We start from the raw sequence: 16,759 nt of genomic DNA, 5'->3' as shown, positions 1-16,759 counted from the left end.
AAGGGCTCTGCTGCTTAGCTTCCTGTGTTTCATCTTGTTAAGTATATTACCTTATTGGCCTTCTAAAGCAAATTCTTATTTTATACTCGAGAAGAAACGTATAAATCCTGTATTTTATAAGATCATCTGCTTATTTTTAACTCTCGTACTACACTGCATTACATAATAAGTCCTTTCTTTGCAAGTGATATATTTTGGACACTATTTTTTTATAGATGAAATATATGGGCTTGTATTTAATGAACCTGAGGATTGTACTTTGCATCATGTTTCGATTTGAAGTGAGCACCGAGGAGGTTGATTTTAATGGGCAGTAGCACCCTGAAATTCTAGAATGTCCTTGGAGCAGATTTGATCAGTGTGTCACTTTTAAAATTCAGTCAAGCTTGAATGCTACGGCTGGCCTTATACCACGTGTGGCACCCTATTGCTAAGCCCAAAATGGAGAGGACTGGATTACAAAATGGACACAAGGTATAAACTTGCCTCCTGATCACTTTGGCCTTGTCTACACATAATTTTATTACTTCCAAAAATTTTTAATTTAACATGTTTTTTATCGACCCACAAAGTTTTTCAGACACAGTTTCTTAGGCTTTCAGGTTGTGAATTTTGCCTATAACTCATTCATAGCCTACTCTTTATGTGCTTAGTGTATGAACTGACTGAAGCCACAGCATTTCATAGATGAATTGCTCATTCCCCATGGTGAAGATAGAGCCTTGAGGGCCCTACCTTTTTCATGTGGCATTCTAGTGTCTTACTCTATAAAATTATGTTGCTTATTGATTAAAATTCATTTTATAAAAGGACATTTCTTACTGTAGCTTTTAGTCACAGGTGAAAAATGTTAAATATCATTCATCTCAGCATCTAAGCTCAGATTTTTATTTTGTAACATGAACAGAACCAAAATATTGTATGAATTTAAATTTTTGTCCACTGAGAGGAAAAAGATGAGAAAATTTAACAAATTATAGAACTCTCTTTGCCAAACACGGATTTTTACATATATGACTTATTGGCTCTTCATGATCACTTCTTAGGCAATATTTTGAAGCTGGGATAAGTGAGGTGGAAGAAGAATTGGGTGAAAAGGAAGGCTGTGCTATTTAGAAAAATAAACAGGCAAAAAGAATATATCTGGAAAAAAGAGTGTAAGAATTTTTGGATAAGAGTCTATTCACTTAATTTGAACTTTAGGATAGAATTAGGAATATTTAAAAGTTGAAACCATAAATCATTTTGAATACAACAGTTGGAAAGGAAACTTCCATCCTGACCTTGCCTAGTTAATACCTTGAGGCATGAGGTATGTGCTCCATTGTAATTTTTTGCCCTAAGTAATTTTACTATAGAACCATATTCTGGAGGCTCTGAGGTCTTTGGGAACCATGCTAAGTTTTGTGTCTTATTAATGTCCTGTGGCAGCATATTCAATGGGTTAATTATATGCTGCTTAAAATAGTGTCTTTTATTTTGAATGTTTTGCCTTCTATTATCATAAAGCTCCACATAAAGTTTCTGTGTATTCATAAAGGAAAAGGTATATGAGAGATACTAGCTGGCATTCTCTGCCATTTATTACCTTGTCAGTCTGTATCCTATCTTCTCTTATTTTGCCCTTTTTCTCACTCTGGTAAGTGTTGCTTAATCCTTTTTTTTTTTTTTTAACCTATTAACTTTGAATCTATCAGTGTACTTTAAGTACAGATTCTTTACTTTGTGAAGAGAGAATTTCATTGTATCTATTATTTAGCAAGGCCCTTCCGGGCTTTCCAATAGATAGTTTGCATCATTGGCAATTTTCAGTCTGTCTTCACCTTTTCTCTCCATACAAGCTTCTTCTAGGTCATTAATAAATTTGTACACTAGCCTAGTATTAGTCTCTGGAGACTTTCAGTATTGGTCCTGGTTTATTTTCTATTAATCAGTTTTTAATCTACAGTAATTACTAAATTTTCTTAATAACCTCTTATGAGAGACTATTAAAAAAAAGAAACTTTTGGATGATATGCCTCAGTTCATTTTTATCCACTATTTGATTAACTCTTTCAAAGAAGTCTAGCACGTTAGGGACACATGGTTTACACTTGTAGAATCCATGCTGTTTGTTCCTTATCAGATTACACTGCAACACAGGTTTACTCAACTGTGGTTAACCAAGCCTTCCACTCAACTGAAGTTCTGTTTAAATGTCCTAGAGCTGTGCTTTGCTGCACTTTAGCTTTCTTGATGGATATCTGTTCCCTGGTGTCACAGATCTAAAGGCAATCTTCTCTGTTGGCTTTGCAGAATTTGGGATAATTCTGTGTATCCTTCTACCTATGAATCATTCTAGTTGCCTGTTAAGTTTGATTATCTTCAAAGATGCAGTCAGGTCTTTGTAAAATTGGGCATGCTATGCATTGGGAGATGTAAAGTTATGAGAACAGTGATTTACAAAAATCATAATGACCTTGTTGTGGTTTCTGGAATTTCCAGAGAGTTTCAGAAAATCTGACATTTCTTTACATTTTGCTCAACTATTTCAGGGTATGTACTTTTTCATAAGGACCAAATTAACTGGACTTTCATTTGTATTACAATTTTAATTTTCCTTAGACAAAGAGAAACATCCCATGACAATGTGCCCCCAATTTGCTTAATAATAAAATAGGCCGTAGAACTGTCTCTAAAATAATTTTGCTTGTCTCAGCTTCATCTGATGGCTGTATGTACAAGGCCAGGCCTTGGTGAATTTTTGTCCTGATTCTTATTCCTCACTCTTTGTAATTAGGTTTCTCTTTACCAACAGTTATATCCATTGTACAAGATATGTTCAGAGTCTTAAATTATAATATTCTTTTTAAAGTACTAGGAGAAAGTCAAAATAGAAGAGGAAATGTTGCCTTGGCTGTATTCCTTTCATTTCTCAAGTCTTCTCTTTTCCATTTCAAAACTCCGCATCTTAGCCCTGACCAAATTATATTGCTTTCCTTTCTGTTTTGCCCAAGAGCTGCTTCTTTGCACGACTATATCATTTCAAATCCCTGTGCGCCTTTGTCATTGTCTTTAAAGTGTCTACTTCTTAGGTTTCCCCTACATTTGCCAAAATCCTGTCTCTCCCTCTCCTCTGATTTCTTTCTACTTTTTAAATCTTTGTTGCCCATTGAAATTTTATATTTAGGATAACCTTCCACCACTATTCTGCCTCAGTATTTCCCTAACTAGCCCTCAAAAATCCATGTCCAAAAAAATTTTTTTTGTAATTATGAGTAATGATGGATGTTAACTAAGCTTATTGTGGTGATCATTTCACTATATATATAGTATATATATATATCAAATCATGTTATACATCTAAAACTAATACAGTGTTATATGTCAGTTATATCTCAATAAGAAAAAAAAAGAGAGAATGTGGGAGACACACACAAAAAAATCCATGTCAAGGAAACTTTCAAGGATCTCCTCATTACTTGGCAGTGACTGATAAAGAGGACTAAATGATAGTGATTTTACTATTATTCTTACTATTTTGACTGTTCATTTGACTAATTCTTCTTCTCCTGGTTTATACCATTGTAGAAGGAAAATGAGCTGGAGCTTATGCATTGTCTCATTGTCCAGTTTTCTGGTTTGTTTACCTCTTATCAACATTTGTTTATATTATTTCTAAGTGATAATGTTGCTACCATTTTACCACTGTAAAAATGATTACAGTCCTATTTTCTTTCTCAATTCTTGTTCTTTATTAATAAATGTTACTTAGAGGGACAACTCAAATTAATCTTCCTTCTTCTCAAAGCAAAAGAGCAAGAGGATCTTTGTGTAGCGCAGGAGAGGTCACCGATTCTTTAACTATCACACTCTTCCTGCTCAGCTGGTTGTCCTGGATTTTCTTAGACTCCAGGTTAAAGTTATGATCAAGATTAGAATGTGCTGCCCTGAGGCTTCAGACCTACAATGGGAGCTGTGGTAGTGCAGCATTTGGCCAGTAGCAGTGAACACCTCCTGGACAAATTCCCCCTTGCACAATGTCTCTGCTTGCCCCTTCATTTTACCTATTAGTCAACACATAGTTATCCCATCTTTCCATTTTCACTTTATTTGTAGTCAGGGCCTGAAGTGAATTATTTGGGGAGGAAGAGAAAACTTTGTAAGTAAAGTGTTAGCCAAAGCCAGAGAGACAATGCTTTATAGCAAACTGTAGTTGACAAAGTGCCTAAACTGTGACTAAAGGGACTTGACTTTTAGCTTTGACTCTGCCACTAAGTAGTTGGGTGATTTGGGACAAAATAGTTTTTTACCTTTCTAGGCTTTAGATTTCCCATCTGTAGAACTGAACTTGTGCTATGCACTTCACATGTATTAACTCATTGAATCCTTGTAATACCTTCATGAGAGAAATACAGTACTTTTTTTTTTTTGAGATTAGGGCAGATGTTTTTTAATTGAAGTATAGTTAATGTACAGTATTATATAAGTTACAGGTATACAATATAGTGATTCACAATTTTTGAAGGTTATACTCCATTTATAGTTATTATAAAATATTGGCTATATTCCCTGTGTTGTACAATATATCCTTGTAGCTTATTTTGTAATACATAGCAGTTTGTACCTCTTAATCCCCTACCCCTAGTCTGCCCTTACCCCCTTCCCTCTCCCCACTGGTAGCCACTAGTTTGTTCTCTATATCTGTGAGTCTGCTTCTTTTTTTGTTGTTATATTCACTAGTTGGTTGTATTTTTTAGATTCCACATACAAGTGATATCATACAGTAGAAGTACAGTACTTTTATTTTTACATATTATAGGTAAAGAAACTGAGGCTCAAAGTGAGGCTCAAAGCTATTTGCTAAGATCTAATAGTAGGGGGCATAGCTGGAACTTGAACCCCAGAGCTCATGCTTTTCTAACTCTAAAATTCTGTACAGGGACTTCCCTGGTGGTCCAGTGGTTAAGACTTCACCTTCCAATGCAGTTGGTGTGGGTTTGATCCCTGGTCGGGGAGCTAAGATCCCACATGCCTCACGGCGAAAAAAACCAAAACATAAAACAGAAGGAATATTGTAATAAATTCAATAGAGACTTTAAAAAAAATAAAATTCTGTACATCTACAAATGCCAAAGATGAACAAAACACCAGTGTAGGCTTTGTCTAAATGATGAATTTATTTCCAGAATAGAAAGGAATGAAACTGATGACTACTATTCTCTGCAATTGATCCAAACTATATAATATCCTGCTAACTTCTAATAATCTCTGTATTTCTTCTATTTCTCTCATTTGTGTTTCATTTACACATTTACAAAGATATTTACAAATCAGAATGTTTATTTACTTAGTATTTCCGTTTGAGTGGAACAACTTTCATTACCTTTCTTTTCATTTTATAACAGTCTGTGGTAAGTTATCTTATATGGGAACCTGAAATAATAAACTTTGAAATAGTATGCATCTAACTGTCATAGTATGCATCTAACTGTTAGAATTCCTTGGAAGCAGAGATTTCAAAGATTTTGTGATTTTGCTTTGAGGCCAGCCTTTAAAAGAAGTATAAATATTCAAGGTACAGTCAACTCTTGGTTATTTATGTTAATGGCGGTGCAGAAAATTCAGTTAATTTATAATTGACTTTGGAATGTAGTCAGAAGTACACCGTCAGATGTAAATCTTCTGTGCACACAAGCAATCTTAGGTGCTTGCCTTCTATGATCCCAGCTCAGAGCCTTCTTGATATGGCTTTGTTGTTAGAAGCATGGCACCCAGAAGAGAGAAGGAAGCTGCAGAATATTTTTAATGATAACTTTTCAAGTTAAGGAGATATCTCATTTATATAAAAGTACCTATCAGACAAATTTGTATATATAATAGTTCCGTACTTCATGTGGAAATCCAGCAAAATTGTTGTAAGTTCAAATTCATTAATCTCTGTGGTTAATCGGAGGTGATGAATGAGCTGTGCCCTTGGTTACTGCCCCTATCAGGCTATTTAGTGTCCTTTGAGCGGATTCTAGGGGTATGCATTTCCTTGGTTTTTGTGGTAAACTCTGTGTGTGTGTTGTAATTTTCTTTATCTACAAATTAGCCATAGTTAGCTTTTTATACAGTTTTAAAGATATCCCTGGGGCTCAAGGTTTTGTTTTTGTTTTTAATAAAAAAACTTTAGGGCTTCCCTGGTGGCGCAGTGGTTGAGAGTCCGCCTGCCAATGCAGGGGACGCGGGTTCGTGCCCCGGTCCGGGAAGATCCCACGTGCCGCGGAGCGGCTGGGTCCGTGAGCCATGGCCACTGAGCCTGCACGTCCGGAGCCTGTGCTCCACAGCAGGAGAGGCCACAGCAGTGAGAGGCTCGCGTACCAAAAAAAAAAAAAAGCTTTACATTTCATTCACTGGAAAGTGTTTATTGGAACTTTCGTGTGCTTTTTTTCCCTCCTTTTACTCCCTTCAAATTACTAAGTACAGTAGAGGAAAAAAGAGGTTATAAATGAGCAATGTACGATTATAAATGTTCTGTCAGGAACCAGAATTGGTAGCAGGGTATTGTCAGAGAAGTGTGTGCTGATGATGTTCCATCGAATTTATGTAGCAATTTTCTTCCAAGAAGCTTGAAATGATCCACAAATACTTGCAAACCAAATACAGGTGATACTTACTCCATTTTATAGAAAAAGAAACTTAATGGGAGAGAGAAAGCAAGTTAATTATCTTAGAAGAAGGTTGCATAGAGATGGACCCAGTGTGCTTTGCAGGAGATAGACTAGTAATCCACTTTTTCAGTTATCCAAGGATGTGGGTTTCTCAGGGAAAATCCTCAAAAGCTAAAATATTGTCCATGGCTGAGATATCCTCTATTTGGACCGATGTTGCTCAGTTTGACAGTTCAGTTTAAAAGCTATTGGTGAAGCAGTTGGCCAGCTTTATGTCTCAAAAAGCCCTCTGAGCTAACTCTCTGACCTGCATTAATTGTTCTTTTGAGAATTGTTAGAGAACAAGCCAGAGTCTTTACAGTGACCGATAAGGCCCTTCAGGATCTGGCCTGGCACCTGCACCTTTTACCTCCTCCCCGCTCACTCTACTCCAGTCACCCTGACCTCCTTGTCCTTCAGTTAAACCAAGACTGTTGCCACCTCAGGGCCTTTCCACTTACTAGTCCCACTTACAACCTGGGTATTTTCTTCTCTCAGTCTCAAATGTCAACCCCGTGTCAGATATACCTTCTCAGTGAGGCCTTCCTAGACCATCCAATTCCGAAGGACTCTTCCTATTCCCCCTAGGGCTCATATTCTCCGTCCCTGCTTTATTTTTCTTTATAAACTTACTGCCATGTGACATACTTTTATAGTTGTCTGCCTCCCCTCAGTAGACTATGAGCTCTGTGAAAGCAGGGATTTTGTCTCTTTAGTTCAGAGCTTTTTGGGACTAGGGCTTTAGTATTACTTAGATAGTGCCTTTGACACAGTAGGTCTTAGTAAATATTTATATAATGAATATAAGGAACATTATGGTGGTGCTGAGTGGCTGTGATAGGTTGGACATAACTCTAGGATGAAGCAGATTTATTTATATCTCATCACATTTTTTAAAGTATATTGTGAAGTCAATTATTTTGAGTGCTTTGGGTTTGATAGAGCATGCTGTATTCCTTTATTTCTCTGACTTACTGACAGCATAGTGTCTCCTTGATTGTCATTTTCAAATTGTAAATATGGCTATAATCAGTATGTTTGAGGAGCTCCTTTACCCAGCACTTATTTAGTTTAATAACTAGCCCAACCCCTACTTTTTAGAAAATTCTAAAGACATAGACATAGAGAATGGACTTGAGGACACAGGGATGGGGAAGGGTAAGCTGGGATGAAGTGAGAGAGTGGCACTGACATATATACACTACCAAATGTAAAACAGATAGCTAGTGGGAAGCAGCCGCATAGCACAGGGACATCAGCTTCGTGCTTTGTGACCACCTAGAGGGGTGGGATAGGGAGGGTGCGAGGGAGACACAAGAGGGAGATATGGGGATATATGCTGATTCACTTTGTTATACAGCAGAAACTAACACACCATTGTAAAGCAATTATACTCCAATAAAGATGTTAAAAAACAAAACAAAGAAAATTCTGATTTTCCAAGAAAAATGGATTGGAGTACTGATTTAAAATCTGTGATTATAAGATATTAGCATGTATCCAAAGGACCTCACCTTCTTAGTCCTTAGGCCTGTGATTCCCAATTCTAATTTTGAGATACCCTAACACAGTGGTTTTCAATCTTTTTTTTTCCATTCTTTTTTCCCCTAAACTATTTGGTGGGGTGGGAGTGGGGGTCACTGGCCCCTTTGAGAATGTGCTGAACGTTATTGACCATGTGTACTTAACGTACAGTTTTGCATAAAATCTCAGTGAGTTGAGAGAATCTCTGAGACACATGTAGTAATCTAAGGACTCCAGATTAAGAGCTGTTATCCTAGAATAATCCCAATTATTTCAAGAAATGAAACCAAATTCTCAAAACTAATTTACCCTCAGTTTACTTAATTTAAAAAGTATTTGTGTACATTACTAGAAGTCAAACAGACAGCAGTATTACAGTGTAATTATAAGAAGGTTAGCCTGACCTAAGATGACCTTAGATATAAAAATTGGTATCTGACAAAGATCTGCTCAAATATAGTGTAGTAAAGGGATTGTGCTCTCCAAATATCAGGTGAAACTGCATCAACTCAAGAAATGCTTACAGCCCTTCATCATGGTGGTTTCACTGAAAGGCCCACAAGAATAAAAGATATTTTCCTAATTTGTTTTGACATAAGTAGAACAATTGTGGCTTTATGTGTTTATTTGGTTACTGAAGTCAGAGAACAGAGGCTGTAAAATGAGCTAACTTTGGTTACTTACCATCAGTTTCTCTTCTGTCCTTTAGACTCCATTGCTTTTCCTAAGGTGTAGGAATCCTTGGGCCCTTCAATTTCTATTTGCTATAATGGAAAACTTTGAATCTCTTTTAAAAAGTTTATTGTTTCTTGCTTGTTTGTTTTTAAATAACAGATAAGCTACTTTACATACTCTTATTTTTATCTGGGTTTTAAACATTACAGTTCATTTTGTTTTGTTTGATGCTTTTTAATATATTAGAGTCTGTGTTTACATTGCATATTCAAAAACACCAAAATAATCAAAGTGATTTAAATTAGGGTTTTAAAAATTGTAAACACAATGTGTCACATTTTTCCTGGATAATAATTAGATTATTTAGATACTCTGATCCCTAAATCTAAAGCAGTGGTCCCTGTTCAAGACGGCAGCCTATCTATCTTCAAGACCCCTGTTCGTTTTTAAAAAATTTAGAGTACTTCTGTTATGATGGAAATCAACCATATACTACTGTAATTTTAAGTAGCATATTCAGTTATCATGTACCTATCAATTCTGTGCATGCTGTTATATCAAAAGGGTACTATTGTGCGTATATAAATTTATGATCATTGAGAAACACTGTTGCTATTGTTATTTCTGTAGAATAATTTGGATGAGACTGAAGGCCTTATGTTTTATGCCTACTGATCTTGCTATTTCCTAAAAAATGATTACAGATTTCCATTCTTTTATCACCTAAACTATTTTCTACAGTCTTATGAATTATCCACTCTTAAAAAGAAATCTTTTACATGGTTCAAGTTTCATGTTCTTTCACTTTTATATCTTCTACTTAGAATCATATTGGTTATCTGACTTTAAGAATCTTGTGGCCAAGTTCTCTTTAATTTTGTGAAGGACTTTGTTGTCCTTTTACTGGAATTAGGTCCTCTTCAGTTTTCCATACCTGGGGTAAAATACAGTTTTGGGTGGGAGGGCAGAGGCACAGGCTATTCCGTTTGTAAAATATAATCATCAAGTTTCAAGCTAGGAAAAACACCTAATCCAATCATTTCATTTTACAGATGAAGAAGTAAACCCAGAGAGATTAGTGGTTTGCCAGTCAAAGAACTGCCAATCTACTACCATATCTTACTGGCCAGCGTTTTTAGCAAACCTTATTTATTTATTTTAAACTTTCTTGGGTCATTGCAGGAAGATTAAAAAGAAGATGTTGGCAGAGATTTTCCCCCTGAACATTCCATTAAGAAGATATGGAGTGCCGTAGGGTCTCTTTCCTCTTTGATCCCTAGTCAACTAGAAGGCATACTTTAAAACAAAGGAACAAACAAAAAAATACCTTGCTGCAATTTAGCATTACTTTACATGGTGCATATGCATAAAGTAATTTACGCCATAGACTCACTGCACCAGGTGGCCTTTTGTCCTGGATTGTCTCCTCAAAGCAACAGAGGCTCTTTACAAAGTCTAGGCCAGGAAACTTACCGAGATTGGGGGTGCACTGGAGTCTCCCCATGTCTTATACTGTGGGTCTCCTACTGTGTACCAAACGCTGTGGCAGGTCCTGTGGGAATACAGAGAACAGCACCCTAGCCTAGTCCACCTGAGGAGTTATACCTTCGACAGCGGAAATCAGTATGCGATGAATGCCAAACAAGAAGTGCACGCGTAAATGCGTTAGCGTGCCAATTTTCATTTCTCAGGAGTCATTCAAATGACTGTGGTGATTCTGTCTCAAGATCCCCTATGACTGGAGAAAAAATAAACAAAAACCGTAAAATTTTAACCCAGGCAACTTCAAGGAGCTTAAATCTAGAGGACAACTACACCCCAAACAGTCATACCTTCTAATTTTCACTTCTATCAGTTAAGTACAGGTTATAATATTGCCTGTACAAATATTCCTGTATGTATAATACTCATCAGTAGCATCTTCTGTAGAAGTCCAAATAACTAAACACCGTGGCTTTCTTTTCAAATTGCAAACTGACTTTCTAAAATGTACGAGAAGTTTCTGTTAAGTTGCAGTAAAATTAAAACAAAATTTAGCTTTAAACAGAATTGAACACATTGGGAGTTCTGTTTTAATTGATAATCTAACTGGCTCGTTTTAATTCTTTGTAAACTGCATAAAGGAAGAAATAAACACTAGGACTATGTAGAAGGTGAAAAGTATTTGAATATCATCTCTATTTTAAAAACTTATTTCAGTACCAAGATTTTTATTATTATTATTGACTTTAGTCATTATGATCTGTTATTCCCATTCTCTTGGGTTGGTTATGTATAATATGAGGGCTATAGAGACCAACTCAAGAAGAATATACCTGTCTGCTATGACAAAAACATTAGATTATTACCTGCTGTGAAGTTAGTAAACTGTATGGTATACGTCATATATTTTTATTGTCATTGGACATTATTTGAAATTTAGTTGTCTCCCTTTGGATATATGAAAAGTCCGTAGGTGCCTCATGACCATTTAAAAGGTAAAAGCAAGTCACTTAACCTTTCATCTGTTGGGGTAGGGTTGGTGGGGTAAGTAAATGATCTTTAAGTTCCTTTCCAGCTGTAGACATTTAGAGGTTATACTTATTTCAGAAATAGTCTTATTTTACAAAAGGGACGTGTAACTTGCTTATTTATTTCTTTTCCCTGAGATAAAATTGATTTGGTAGGTGGTACAAAAAATCTGACCAAATTCCTTAAAGTCACACAACAAATTAGTAGGAAAACTAAGCACCAGACTCAGTCGCACTTCTAGTCCTTCGGTCCTATACTATGTTTACATTCGGTTAACACACACAAAAAGGACTTTTTCTCTGGAGTCTTATATTTCAAAATATGTGTAGTGGATTGAGGACCCTTATTCTAAATCCTTCATCAAGGCTGTCCCAGTGACCAAACCACACTGACTTCAATCACGAACCTACGTCTAAGTGAATCTGAACCTTTGAAAAGGCTTGAAGAAGCCAGAGGTAACCTGGAGCTGTAGTCGTAGAAGGAGGATGATGAATCTGATCCTAAAATCATTTGTAAAGTGGAATTATTAGAAATAAGTTGAATAGTTACATTAGACATAAGATTTCAGAAAAGCTGATAGGTGTTCATGTGTGGAGTTGAGGGTTGGAGCTTCAGTAAGTAAGCATCTGGAGGCATCTGGGAGGAGTGGAAACGGGGCCATCTGATTAGTAACTGTGCCTTGTTATTAAACCGTGACTTTCTGCATTGTGTATCCCCAGAGTTGGAAAACTTCCGCTGGCAAAAAAAAGAGAAGGGCTGCCGTGCTGTTGCTGAGGGCCATACAGTAGACACAAAAGCGCCTTCTTAGAGGCCTGCAGCAGAGGCAGCTTGTACAGGCAGGCCCATTCCTCTCAAAGACTGGGAATCAGATTCTTTCCCCAGGGGGTTTCCAACTAGTTTGCACTTCAGAAAAATCTTTTCTTTCTCCTGCTGTTCACGCCCTGCAAAGAATTTTCTTCCAACCAAAGAAATTGTTTTATAATCAAAGATCCTTGTCCTTAGTTGTTGGACATCAAAGAAAGTTTGGAGGAGACTGGGGGATTATGTGAGTGCCTAGAATTTATTTTGAATGCAAACTTGCAACATTAGCAAGTCCCCCAAAGAATATACTCATTTCAGAGCTGGGAGAGAGCCTAATATAACTAAGTCTCTATTTTTCCTTGGTTGCATATACCCCGGTAAGATACAAATGAGTTGAGCAGCTCTATCTGGACTTAACTCCTGTTACATTTGGTTCTTGAGGTTCTTACCAAGGGAAGAGGTACCCGTACTCCACCTACCCTTTTAAAACCTGATATTAGGGAACATCAAAATCTATTGAAACAAACAAAAAACCTCTTTTTTAATCTTCAATACTTCAACTCTTGGGAATTTGGGGCTTCTCCCAGGGCAGTTGATAATATATAACCAATGTTGAGAGTCACATTCCCTACATTCCCTACTGTCTCCGAGGTGCTGTTGGTGTCATTTTCTCCCACAAAGGAAACCCTCAGCACCCTGAGGGCCTGAACTCAGGTCTTGGCAGGTAAATGAAGGAGGAACTTAACTTCTGGATTTAAACTGTTTGGTTGAGTCAGGCGTAAAAAGGCACAACCATGTTAAGTACCAGCTTCATAGTCTTACCTCTGGGCCCCGAATAGGAAGAATTTATCAGTTAGGGAGAATGAAGACTGTAACTTTAAAAAATTATTTTCTGGGTAAGAACAATGATTCACTTGATATTTTGGTTCTTGCACTTCGGGACATTTATAGGGCCTTGTTCTCAGATTATGGCTCCTTCTTAAATATCCTTCTCTGAATCTATGAATTTTTTCAAGTTTTTCTGGAATCCACTTATACATTATCTAACTTTCCTTCCTAGGGCAGATTAACAGCAGCAAGAACAAGAATTAGGAAAAATAAAGTGATGGATAGGGCAGATTTAGGCAGAATTATGCCCTGGGCAACGAACATTCTTGTTATTTTGATCTTGGCTCTGTGGTTATGAACAGAAAAGAGTGTGTGCTCTAGAAGACTTCCAATCTCTTTCTATCCCTTCATAGCAACCACAAAGTAGTGGTTGGAAGTACAATTCCAGGAACACCAAAAATGCTCACAGTTTCAATAGTGCCCCCGCAAGGATTCTCTGAGTACTCTTCCTCGTAGCCTTCTTGTGGTGTCCTTGCGGTTAGGAGCCTACATCATCAATCACAAAGGCTTGTCCTGAAGACAAACCTGGTAAAAAATGTCAGTTCTCTGTCCTTGCCACCAGAAACAATCCTTTATATTTTACTGTGTTCTGAACTAACATGCTATAGTTTTTTTTAGACGAATACAGTCTCTTGGATGGACTCATCAACTGATGATGCTCACAAAACTTTAAGTGCACTTGTTTATAGTACTAGGAACGTAAGGCAGGATTGTGTGGGGGAGGCAGGATTTGCCAAAGTTTTTTATTCCACTCAGTAGTACTAACTTGCCTGTGCTACTCCTATGCAAATATGAGATTGTAATTTTCAGGTTGTTTGAACACTAAGAGTATATGGAGAAAATTCACTGAAATGTAAGCATGTCCCTTTAACTTATATACGGGAATAAATAGGGACTTGGACTATAAGGGAAGAGCACAACCTGAAACTGACCTTTCATTCTAGTCATCTCCTTTCTCCTGAGTTGGTGTATTCTTGAACCAAATTAACGTTATTATAGAAAATGCCCTAGTTTTTCAAGCAATAACAATCTTCAAGGTATGGAACAGGATTTGGCGTTTTGCTTCCATTTTTATTGTTTTGTTTTCTAAAGGGAATTTTGAATTGGAGCCTGTCTGGCAGGATTCCATACTTCTACCAAACCACCTGTCCTGGCAGAGACAATGGAATCCAAAGTCAAGTTCTTTATGACTGCACCTGCCTTGTAAGTGCTGCCAGAAGATCTGATTTTCTCCTGTTGCCAACCTCTACCCTGAAACTGTAGTAGTTGGCACCCGAACAGTGGGTGCATACAACCCAAATTGGGACTTGGATGTCCCAATTCAGTACTAGTTCAGTACTAGTACTAGTTCTGCCATTGACTTTTTTTTTTTTAATTTATAAATTTATTTATTTATTTATTTTTGGCTGCCTAGGGTCTTTGTTGCTGCACGCAGGCTTTCTCTAGTTGCGGCGAGCGGGGCCTACTCTTCGTTGAGGTGCACGGACTTCTCATTGCAGTGGCTTCTCTTGTTGCAGAGCGCGGGCTCTAGGTGCACGGGCTTCAGTAGTTGTGGCATGCAGGCTCAGTAGTTGTGGCTCGCGGGCCCTAGAGCACAGGCTCAGTAGCTGTGGCACACGGGCTTAGTTGCTCTGCGACATGTGAGATCTTCCCAGACCAGGGCTCGAACCCGTGTCCCCTGCATTGGCAGGCAGATTCTTAACCACTGTGCCACCAGGGAAACCCTCCCATTGACTTCAAAGGTAGTCTTTTACATCGCATTCAATGATTATTTTACTGTTTATCAAATGGAGGAGATGAAACTTTCTGGTCCACTTGGTTTTCAAGATTTTTGTGAGACTCTGTTAATGATGATGAATCATTTGGTATTTTATTATTTGGAAATTGTCCTGTGCAGTTATGCACCTCGTATGCATGAAGGAGAGTGTGATCTACCTAAAGGAGATCAGGAACATATCTCTGAAGTCAGAACACCAGGCAGCATTTCCAGGAGTGAGAAGCCACCATTGTTCCTCCTTCTTTTTCCTTTTCCCAGAAATGTCAGTTACCCTATGGGCCGCCAGCTGAATGCTCTCTGATTAGGCAGCTGTTGTGGAAGCAGTCTAACTTCCTTGATGAGGACTTTTCTCCTTTTGAATTATCAGAGTGTTTCTTGGGTTCCCTTAGGGTAGAGTTACTTCATTATCTTCTAACTTTATATGTAGCTGGAGGCCTTCTGGCCTAAGCTCATAATTTTTATCACCAGTCAGGTAATTGAAGATAATATGCCCGCCAAATAGTGCTCTCTGTACAGTATCCACATATGATGATATGATAATAAGGCACAAAATGCATTGTAAAATGAGTGGCAGCATCCTGCAGTGAAAAGAGCTCTCAGTAGTCCTGTATTTCCGTCTCAGCTCTGATCCTTCTTAGCTTTGTGACCTTAAGGAAAATTGCTTAACCTCTTTGAGTCTGTGTCCTCATAAGTAAAATGGGGATAATAGTAATAAACAGTCTGCCTACCTGAAATGAAGTAATGTATGAGAACTGTCTTTGAAAATTGCAAATGTAAGGTAGTATTGTTATTAATAGTAATTAGACTTGAGCTCTTTCTTTTTTTTTAAAAAAAGATTTTTTTTTTTGATGTGGACCACTTTTAAAGTCTTTATTGAATTTGTTACAGTATTGCTTCTGTTTTATCTTTTGGTTTTTCGGACACGAGGCATGTGGGATCTTAGCTCCCTGACCAGGGATAAAACCCGCACCCCTGCATTGGAAGGCGAAGTCTTAACCACTGGACCGCCAGGGAAGTCCCTTAAGCGCTTTCCTTTTTATTTATTTATTTGTTTGTTTGTTTGTTTATGGCTGTTTTGGGTCTTCATTGCTGCATACGGGCTTTCTCTAGTTGCAGTGAGCGGGGGCTACTCTCCGTTTCAGTGCGCCGACTTCTCATTGTGGCGGCTTCTCTTGTTGCGGAGCATGGGCTCTAGGCGCATGGGCTCAGTAGTTGTGGCTCGCTGGCTTTAAGCCCGTGACACACGGGCTTAGTTGCTCTGCGGCATGTGGAATCTTCCCAGACCAGGGCTCGAACCCGTGTCCCCTCCAGTGGCAGGCAGATTCTTAACCACTGTACCACCAGGGAAGTCCCAAGCTCTTTCTTATTCACCTAATTGCTGTAAGAAATATTATTAAGTTTGAGGGTTGTTGATTTAGGCTCAGTTAACCTGTTTGAATTCAATTTGGCATTATCCTAAAATGACTAAGCAAAACTATTTGTTTTTTTTATGTAGCTAAGAAGACAAAGCTTTAGATTAAAAATTTTGTGGGCCAAAAAGCTGATCAAATTAACCATAATGTAATAACAGGTAGCCTTGGTGACTTAGAGAATGACTAATAGTGTAGAGGTTCTAGGGTGGGAACTTAAGTTCTGTAACTGCCTTGTTTGTGCTCTGGTGAATCACTTGCCCTCCCTGGACCTTTGCACATTGGTAAGGCCATTACCTTCCTTCCATGGTCAATGAGGTAGTAATCACCAACACAACGCAAAACAGCTACTTTCTACTTTTCAGAGTCGGAGGGATCCTAGAGCCGTGTTACACATCGCTTTTACATTTTCATTTTTTGAAATTTTAGAGTGTTTTTTTTAACGGCTGCTACCCTGAAACAATTGCTCAGAATGCTGAAGCTTCAGCTGTCCAGCTTTG

General features: G+C 37.8%; 1 protein-coding gene across 2 annotated transcripts in view; it reads left to right on the top strand.

Moving 5' to 3' along the window:
• The window catches only part of RNF43 (ring finger protein 43), a 61,278-nt gene that overhangs the window by 2,353 nt on the left and 42,166 nt on the right, over positions 1–16,759 (top strand). The window lies entirely within an intron of this gene.

The sequence above is a fragment of the Tursiops truncatus genome, chromosome 20 (assembly GCF_011762595.2).
Source record: "Tursiops truncatus isolate mTurTru1 chromosome 20, mTurTru1.mat.Y, whole genome shotgun sequence".
In the NCBI taxonomy this organism is placed as follows: domain Eukaryota; kingdom Metazoa; phylum Chordata; class Mammalia; order Artiodactyla; family Delphinidae; genus Tursiops; species Tursiops truncatus.
Note: the sequence above shows the minus strand (reverse complement) of the source record. Positions and strands in the feature narration are given on the sequence as shown.